Consider the following 10,259-nt stretch of genomic DNA (forward strand, 5'->3'; position numbering starts at 1 on the left):
GAAGCTGTATGCCGGCTCCCTTGGCCAATAAAGTGAGATGAGTGTCATAACCCCAGAGTCGGTCATGACTGGACCTAATGGTCAGGTGTCCCTTTACCTCTACACACACACACTTCTATTAATGTTTAATTGTTTTTGTGGCCTTGAATATCTGCGCAGAAGGGAATGTGACTCTTGGGCTATAAAAGATTCCCCGCTTCTGGCCTTGATATTACTGTACTAGATGGACCAAGAGGCCAGTTTGTTATAAGGCTGCTTTCTAGGTCCTTAAACTTTGGAGGTTCCCATAGAATTCCAATACCTTATTAGCAAGTAGGGCATCAGACAAACTCTAATGGGCCAAAGACCTGCCGATTGTGGAATATACTAAGCAGTCTAATACTGGGCCAAATGACTGGTTCTCCATGATCCTCAGACACAACTTTCCCTTCCCTTGCTATCAAGGAGAACTTTGCTAACCTGAGTTGTCAGAGATTGAACCTGGGACATGATATGAATCATGAGATCTGCGCAGCTCTGCTACCGCTGAGCTGACTCCATCCCAATGTGTCTGCACAGCCACATTTCACAAACTCGCCAGGATGGTGCCATTGCCATATTTTCTTGAGTTCCCTGTCCTAGTCTTGGAAGTCCCCCAAAGCCAATTTGAAATGGTTTTTGCAGCAGGATCAGAGAGCCGGGTCTGGGGGGAATCCCAAAGAAGATTCATTGTGGGCCTATTATTTCACATCTTGTTTTATCCCCTTGTTTTATTGCCATATTATTAAATGTCTGCTTTAAGGGCTTCTTTCTCCCCGAACATCTTCCTTTTTTGCAAAAGTATCTCTCTCTTTTTTGCCACTGACTTTATTACTGACACACAGGAGAGTGCAGAGCAAGACAAAATGTTTCTCTAGAGAGCAGCGCCATGGAACAGAGCCTCACTTGATTTCTGTGTAATTCATCCGTAAGTTCTTTTCGTGAAGCAAGTTCACTGAGGAGGTTTTTCTTGAGGCAGCCATGAAGGATGCCACCATTTTATTAATTATGCCTCTCTCTCTCTCTTTTTAAAAAAAGAATTACCGTAATATAACATTTGTTTGGCTCCATATTCCAAAGTGCAGATATGGGGTTGTCCAAGTATTCCTCCCATATCTTCATCTGACCTTCATTCCTGACAATACTGGAACTGATAAATTTGAAGTAGGTGGGGTAAACTTATATTGTAGGGGGCTCTTTGGAAATTTAAGGCAAGTGTGGGAATCCTCAGGCCTATAGGTCACATATGACCCTCCAGGTCTCCCTAGCTGGCCCCTGGAATGCCCCACAGGCCACACCTTTCACTGCTTTGCATCTTCATAGAATAGAATTGTAGAGTTGGAAGGGACCCTGCAGATTAGTCCAGTGTTTCCCACACTTGGGTCTCCACCCCGGACTACAATTCCCTTCATCCCTGAACACTGGTCCAGCTGGCTAGGGATGGTGGGAGTTGCAGTCCAAAAACAGCCAGAGACCCACATCTGGGATGCACTGAGTCCAACCCCTTGCAATGCAGCACTATGCAACTGTCCCATACAGGGATTGAATCGGCAACCTTGGTGCTATCAGCACCACGGTCTAACCAACTGAGCTATCCTTTTGTCTGGTGGGAACATCTCCTTGGACTCTGATGATGCCTCTTGCTTGTGTGCGTGGAGGTTAGAGATGGTTGTGTGAGGTTGTGTAGAAGCTACCCTAATGCACAAAGATAACATTCACATTAATTGCTCTTCTTACTTTTACCTCTGACTCCAGACAACACTGGCGTGTGGCACTCAGGCTGTAAAACCTCTGACTTAACAGTATTATGGGATGCTCCAGAAGCTGCCTTAGAAAAAGAAGACAGTAAAAACAAGGGGCTAATCTGTGGTCTTGCCAATGTTAAAGGTAAAGGGAGCCCTGACCATTAAGCCCAGTTGCGGACAACTCTGGGGTTGCAGCGCTCATCTCGCTTTACTGGCTGAGGGAGCTGGCATTTGTCTGCAGACAGCTTCTGGGTCATGTGGCCAGCATGACTAAGCCACTTCTGGTGAACCAGAGCAGCACACAGAAACACCGTTTACCTTCCCGCTGGGGCAGTACCTATTTATCTACTTGCACTTTGACATGCTTTCAAACTGCTAGGTTGGCAGGAGCTGGGACAGAGCAACGGGAGTTCACCCCGTCGTGGGGATTCTAACTGCCGACCTTCCGATCGGCAAGCCTAGGCTCTGTGGTTTAGATCACAGCACCACCTATGTCCCTTCCCAATGTTACTGGACTGTAATCCCCAAATAGCATAGCCAGCAGGACTAGTGGTCATGGATGATGGGAGTTGTAGTCCCAAAACATCTGGAGGTCCGAGTTTGCCTGTGACTGGTGTAGGGCTTTATAGGTCATAACCAGCACTTTGATTTGTGTTCAGAAGCAGACCAGTAGCTATTGGAGCTGCTGTAGGTTTGATGAGGCCCTAAGCTACTGAAGGTAATGGGGCCCTTTATATGTCCAGCTATCTTTTGTCAACAACAAATTGTCACTGTTTTTTTGCATTGAATATATGCTATATGGCAATTTATGGACCTAATAGGTATCTAAAGCCATATAGAGATGAGCAAACCAGTGATATTTTAGGGAACAGGCTAGCAGGTGGGGCCCATTACTTACATCATAGGAGCCTACACAACACAAAACACTGTTACTGTATGTAGGTTTTATTTTATTCGCTTTTTTATCTAATATTTTGGAAATGTACATCCAGGTGTGTGTTTTTCTTTGGTTTTTTTTAGGGGGCCCCAAGAGAGTGGGGCCCTAAACTATAGCTTGTTTAGCTTATATGTAAATCCAGCACTGGTTATTGGAGATGTAATCCATTCATTTGAACTCATATACGTACCCAGATAAGGCAAGTGGCAAAACTAAGTTCAAGTCACGAGTGAAGAATCTGCTCTGTTGGTTGTTAAGAATGTTCTGACTGCTGTAACGATGGCTCCATCTGACTTCAACCTATATATAGCCTTGCAGAATGCACGGTGATAAATAATAGATATTTAAGCACTAAAATAGAAAAATAAAATCTTTTTTTAGTGCACCAGCAGAGAACCACAGGAACAATATGCAACCTTATAGATTTGGGAAGGCATTCCCTACCCCATCCCCAGCTTCACATCCTCAGGATTTATAACTCATCAAATTTGTTTGCCCCTTCTTGAAGTAGCAGTTCTGCGGGTGGCATACGAGCATGAGAGAGGCCCAGTCTACAGGCAATTCCCATAACAAGTAACGCTCCCACAGAAGTGGAATTTGGGGAGCCTTGAGGCAGGGGCTCTCCCCTTTCCTGCAAAAGCACCTTGCTGGAAACATTTCAAAACAACTCCATAAGCATTTTAGTGCCGGTCGCAAAGATTCTTCATGGCCGTAAACCTTGGAATGGTCTATAATTACACACAATCTGCCCACTATGGAAAATTGATACTTACATGGTCCACTGCATTCTGTATCCTGGCGATGCAGTCTAAATGCAGATCACACATCCCCACTGGAATGGCCACAAGCATCATTCCAGAGAAAGAAACTTAAAACAAAGCAGTGAAAAAATTCCTCATTATTCTTTTTTAAACAGCCAGAAATGGCTTCCATTTAACATGAGCCCATGCAAACTCTTGGTTCTACGACTGTTAGAAAATGGCCTCTAAAACTCTCCATGTTATTTGTGGGTGGGAAGGTGGGAAAGGGGGTGGATTTTGCCAACCCTTCTCCAGGGGACAATTGAGATTTTCCGGTAATTAATCAGGAGGAACTAACACCACCACCCCTCCATGGCCAAAAAATCATTTTAAAGAGACATTTTGGCTCACTTGATGTTCAATAAAAACTCTGTCATTAGTTCCTACTGGTAGATGAAGGAAGTCATGTGCTAATATAGGAGAGCTGGGGGTGTCTTTGTTTCCTTCAAACAGTATTAAAATAGTATTAAACAATAATTAAACTGGGTCCATGGCTGCACCTAACATTCACAGATGGCAAAACCGAGGAGGAAATTTTGTTGAAGGAAAAGACTGAGATGCTCCAACAGTTTGGCAGCAGCGGAGAGTGGGGGGACCCTTTAAAAATTCACATCATCCCCATTTGCTCCACAACTAGGGTGAGAAGAACAAAAATAAGCAGAGGAAGAACTCTGTGTGCCGTGAAAGTGTTCCTGCACCAGCTTTATTCAGGTGTCAATTCTGCAGCTCTTGCAGGGAAGATGGTGGCAGAGTCAACCTGCAGTAGCCTGGGGAGTATCCTGACCACTTTGATTGCTAAGCTTGTGTAGAAGTCAATCAGCATCACTTAAAATACTCAGACTTAGATCCTGAGCAACTTCCTTGTAGCTCTCCCAGTAGTCTTGGCCAGAGTTGAACAATGGTGCGTAGGCTGAATCTCTTCCTGGAACTGCTACTGGAAGGATTTTTTTTATTTTCTCTTCCTGGAATCATTTAGGTCTGGAGTGTCTAACTTGTGACCTTCAAGATGTTGTTGGACTCCAATTTCTTCCTTCAACCCTAGACAGCATGGCCAATGGGCAGGTATGGTGGAAGTTGTAGTCCGATGGCCTCTTGTGGTCTCCTTAGCTCCACCTCCAGAGATTCCCTTGGTTGCCCCACCCAACAATAGGAGGCAGTGGTGTGCATTCATGACCTCAATATGGTTGAGTTCATGGCATGAGGACATGAGAGTATTACCACATTTCCTGATGTGCCTGATGTCAACCCAACCAAGCAAGGAAAGAGTTAGAGGAGAGGCAGTGCGGAAAGCTGTGGGCGATGAACAGAAGCCTGGGACAGAAACAAAGGCAATTACTGTAATTGAACAGCTACCTATCAGCAGGCTGACACCTCATCAGCGCCTGCGGTGAATGACAGGTAAATACCTTCCCCTTTTGACAGTTTAATTAATCAAAATAAATGGGGCACTGGGAATTATGAGGTTTCTTACCAGAACATGTTCCCAAGGAGACTTGAGTCCCTTTCTTCCCTTCATTCCTTTGCCTCTCTTCCCGTAACAGTCACGGGGGTTTCTTTGCTTGTAAGAAAACCACTCCATTATTGGCTAAGGAGCACCAGTGTGAGGAAGGCTTGGAAGTCCTTGTGGTCCATATGGTGGCGGCGATGAAGTCTCTGGGAGTGATTGGCTGAAATGTGCTGATGTCACAGGATGAGAACACGCAGGAAGGTCTCTGACTGCCATTGGTGGAGCAGATCTGTTCTTTGAGTGTGGCAGGAAAATCAAACGGTTTTTGGAAAGCTGCACATTGGGAGACTCAGACAAAAGGAAGTACCGTACTTATTGAGACAGAACACCGTTAAAACTATGGAATTTGGTTTCACAAGAATGACCACTAGCTTGGCCAGCTTTAAAGGGGGATTAATGGAGGATAAAGCTACCAATTGCAAACAGATTTACTATACAGTGGTACCTCAGGTTACGAACTTAATTTGTTCTGTAGGTCTGTTCTTAACCCGAAACCATTCTTAACCTGAGGCGCGCTTTCACTAGTGGGGCCTCACGCTGCCGCCGCACTGGGAGCACGTGATTTCCGTTCTCATCCTGGGGCAAAGTTCACAACCCAGAGCAACTACTTCTGGGTTAGCAGAGTTTGTAACCCGAAGCGTTTGTTACCTGAGGTACCACTGTATATACTTGGTATCTGTAGTAGCAGAAGCAATATGCCTCTGAATACCAGTTTCTGGGGTTAGCAGGAAAGAGAGTGCTTGTGTTGTGCCTGTGGACTTTCCACTGGCATCTGATTAGTCATCCTGTAAGAACAGAATGCTAGACTGATCCAGCAGGGTCTGATCCAACAGGGCACCTCTTACACATGGACTATAACAACTCTCAGGGGGAGGATGTCTTAGGACAATGTTAAACTAGACCATCTGTCCATCTGGCTCAGGATTGCCTCTCAACACAAGTTGCTAGGGAACATGAGTGGGGAAGAGGGCTGTTGTGTTTCTGCCCTCCATGTGGGTTTCCCAGAGGCATGTGGTTGACCACTGTAAGATGCTGGATTCGATGGCCTGGTCCAACTGGGCTCTTCCTATATTCTTATCTCCTCCAGTTGCTGTCGAACTACAACTCCACATTGGCCATGATGGCTAGGGCTGACGGGAGTTGGCATCAAACAACATCTGGAGGGCACAATGTTGGCTACCCTGGTTTATATCATTGACTCAAGGCACAATACTTTCCAATGGGATCTGTTCACAGATTCAACTGTAATCACAGAGCACTGAGTAACAAAGTAATGTGGAGATGGCTTTAAAACAGGATTAGATAAATTCATGCATGTAAATGCTATCAGTGGTTGGAGGCAGTAGGCTTCTGAATAGCATTTGTTGGAAACTGCAGGAGAAGCAAGTGCTCTTGTCCTCAGGTCCTGCTTACAGGCTGACCACTGTGTGAACAGGATGTTGTACTAGTTGAGCAATCAACCTGATCCAGCAGGGCTCTTTTTATGTCCTTTTGAGCATGTGGGCATACCTGACTTGTGTGATATTTAAGGCTACTCTGGACAACACTTAGTTATTTCTTCCAGTCTCTTCTTTTATCTCCTGCCTTCCCAGAGCTTGACTATCTGGCTTTCTAATTCAGACATCTGTTAATTATATTTGCAAAGATTTCCGTTGTTGCAGGAGGACAGAGCTGTCTTCCCCTTGCTCTCCCAGCTAACGATTTCTCTCTTCCTTGGTTATAATCTCGCCATTGAAGCTGATTCTGTTTGATCTTCTCATTGTAATGCAGTCAGGGGAAGCAAGTCCAGAAAACAGCCCTCTTTAGAATTAAACCGTTTTTCTCTAATGTGATTACAAATGGTTGTTAACCCTCCTAACCACATGAAGGAATTGATATTTAGGGAAGCGGGCTGAATGGATGCCCCTCCTCTGCCAGGTGTCATCTCAACAAAGGGTGCCTGTTCTAGCCCAAACAATTATCCTCCCCCTTTCGCTTCCCACATCAGGGACGGGAGGTGGAGGGAATGGAATAATGTCTGGAGAAAGGAAAGGCTATAATGCTTGAGAGGCTCTTAGAAGCTGTGGCCCTTTATTGTGATGCTGGGTGAACATTGTTCTAATCTTTCTCATGTCTTTGCTGGAGGAATCCTCTTCAAAAGAGGATCTGGTGCTCCCCAAAACAAATATTGTGGGGGAGCAGTGTGTGTCAAGGGACCATGAAATGGAGTAAGGAGATCCAGAGTCTGCAGGGGATATGGTATCCCAGCCTCCTTTGCAAGATCTCGATCCCAGCCTCCTTTGCAAGATCTCGAGGGGCCTTGCTCAGAACTGGAGGAGGCCGAGCTGCCATTAAGCCCATATGATTATTCAAAGAACAGAGTAAAAAAAGGTAAAGGACTCTTGGACGGTTAAGTCCCGTCAAAGGCAACTATGGGGTTGTGGCGCTCATCTCACTTTCAGGCTAAAGGAGCCGGCGTTCATCCACAGACAGCTTCCCGGGTCATGTGGCCAGCATGACTGAACCACTTCTGCCACAATGGAACACTGTGACGGAAACCAGAGCACACGGAAATGCCATTTACCTTCCCACCACAGCGGTACATATTTATCTATTTGCACTGGCGTGCTTTCGAACTGCGAGGTTGGCAGGAGATGGGACAGAGCAACAGGAGCTCACTCCATCGTGGGGATTTGAACAGCTGACCTTCCGATCGGCAAGCCCAAGAGGATCAGCGGTTTAGACCTCAGTGCCACCTGCATCCCTGTTCCAAAGAACAGAACCAAAGGTCCAATGCCCATCTGTCATCATGAAGCCTGCCACCCATGTGCTCTACTCATGAAATAGAAGCCAGGCTCAACACATGTTCCTGTTTATTTTTTTTTTATTTTTTTATAATAATTTTTTATTACATTTTTCCAAATTACAGAAAAAACAGAAGAAAAAACAGAATAGAAGAAAAAAAAGAAAAAAGAAAAAAGAACAGAAAGTCACATCCATTTCAACAGCTTATTTCAAATTTCCATTGGACTTCCCCGCATCTCCCGCATAATGCATTCTTGATAATAAAGTCATCAGCAAATTATACCCTTATTTCGTATGTTTCTTTATATTTTCAGTTGCAATTTAAGTTTAAATCTCTTATTCTCCATTTACTCTAAAAATATAACCTGATATCATTTTTACCCATTTAAATTTTGATTCTTTCGCAAATGTTAGCAATTTCATAAATAATTAAATTTCATTGCTGGGGCTAACGTTCCAAATCATACGACGTCTTATGTTTCATACAACTTATAATACTTTTGCAGATAGTCTTTAAATTTTTTCCAGTCCTCCTCCATTGCCTCTTCTCCCAGGTCCCGGATTCTTGCAGTCATCTCGGCCAATTCCATGTAGTTCATCAGTTGCGTCTGCCACTCCTCCAGTGTGGGCAAATCTTGGGTCTTCCAATACTTGGCGATAAGAATTCTTGCTGCAGTTGTAGCATACATAAAGAAAGTTCTATCCTTTTTTAACACCTTCTGGCCGACTATGCCCAGAAGGAAGGCCTCTGGTTTCTTGGGAAAGGTGTACTTAAACACCTTTTTTAACTCGTTATAGATCATTTCCCAAAAGGCCTTCAATCTTGGACAAGTCCACCAGAGGTGAAAGAATGTCCCTTCAGCCTCCTTGCATTTCCAACATTTATTATCAGACAAATGGTATATCTTAGCGAGCTTGACTGGGGTCATGTACCACCTGTATACCATTTTCATAATGTTTTCTTTCAAGGCATTACATGCCGTAAACTTCATACCGGTGGTCCATAACTTTTCCCAGTCTTCAGACATAATATTGTAACCAATGTCTTGAGCCCATTTTATCATGGCTGATTTAACTGTCTCATCCTGAGTGTTCCATTTAAGCAGCAAGTTGTACATTCTCGATATTACCTTGGTCTTTGGTTCTAACAACTCTGTCTCAAGTTTCGATTTTTCCACCTGGAATCCTATTTTTTTATCTAGCTTAAAAACCTCATTAATTTGGGCATAATGTAGCCAATTTTGCACCTTATCCTTTAATTTTTCAAAGCTCTGCAACCTCCAATTACCTCCAATGCTTTCTATTATTTCCCAATATTTCGGCCAATATGCCTCCATATTGGATGTTTTCCGAGCTTTGGCCTCTATTGGTGAAATCCACCTCGGAGTTTTACTTTCCAATAAGTCTTTGTATTTTTTCCAGACCATAAATATTGCTTTTCTGACAATATGGTTTTTAAACATTCCATGTGTTTTCCCCTTGTCATACCACAAATACGCATGCCAACCTAACGAATTATTAAAGCCTTCCAGATCTAGGACATCAGTGTTTTCCAATAAAATCCAATCTTTCATCCAGCAGAAGGCCGCAGCTTCATAGTATAACCTTAAGTCCGGCAGGGCAAACCCCCCTCTCTCCTTTGCATCAGTTAGTATTTTAAACTTTATTCGGGGCTTTTTGCCCTGCCAGACAAATTTAGAAATGTCCTTCTGCCACTTTCCGAAACAATCCACTCTGTCCACGACCTGCAAGGCCTGGAACAAAAACAACATTTTTGGCAAAACGTTCATTTTTATAGCTGCAATTCGGCCTAACAAGGATAGTTTCAATCTTGACCAAATTTCTAGATCTTTTTTAACTTCTGACCAACATTTTTCATAATTATCTTTAAATAAATTCAAATTCTTGGAGGACAGATTGACCCCCAGGTATTTCACTTTTTTAACAATGTTTAGTTCTGTTTCCTTCTGAAACCCCTCTGTTTCAGTAACCGTCAAGTTTTTCCCTAACACCTTAGTTTTTTGTTTATTCAGCTTAAAACCCGCCACCCGACCAAATTTCTGAATCAATTCCAAAACTCTTTTTGTGCTAGGTTCTGGCTCCTGTAATGTTAAAACCAAGTCATCTGCAAATGCTTTCAGTTTATATTGTTTCGCTCCGACCCGTATTCCTTGTACCTGCCGATCCTCCCTTATCATATTCAGCAAAACCTCCAGGACTGAAATAAACAACAGAGGGGATAGGGGGCACCCCTGGCGTGTTCCTTTTTCAATATGAAGTTCTTCTGTCACCACATTGTTCACTATCAACTTAGCTTTTTGTTCTGAATAGATTGCCTCTATTCCATTCTCAAACCCCCTTCCCACTCCCATCCCTTCCAAGTTTTTCTTCATAAATTTCCAAGAAATGTTGTCAAAGGCCTTCTCCGCGTCAATAAAAATTAACACTGCTTTGGTGTTAATATTTGT

The 10,259-nt window shown here is 43.7% G+C and overlaps 1 long non-coding RNA gene across 2 annotated transcripts; it reads right to left on the reverse strand.

Annotated features, from left to right (window-relative positions):
* Positions 1–1,613: 1,613 nt before the first annotated feature.
* LOC309518574 lies at positions 1,614–5,115 on the reverse strand. 2 transcript variants are annotated; one of them, XR_014213510.1, is made up of 4 exons: positions 4,972–5,115; positions 3,474–3,568; positions 2,891–3,011; positions 1,614–1,713 (listed from the first exon to the last, which is right to left on the reverse strand). It is a non-coding gene; the product is annotated as an uncharacterized lncRNA (long non-coding RNA). The 2 variants fall into 2 exon arrangements; XR_014213509.1 differs by lacking the exon at positions 3,474–3,568 and having other exon boundaries at positions 2,891–3,051.
* Positions 5,116–10,259: the final 5,144 nt, after the last annotated feature.

The sequence above is a fragment of the Podarcis vaucheri genome (assembly GCF_965113315.1).
Source record: "Podarcis vaucheri genome assembly, chromosome: 14".
Taxonomy (NCBI): domain Eukaryota; kingdom Metazoa; phylum Chordata; class Lepidosauria; order Squamata; family Lacertidae; genus Podarcis; species Podarcis vaucheri.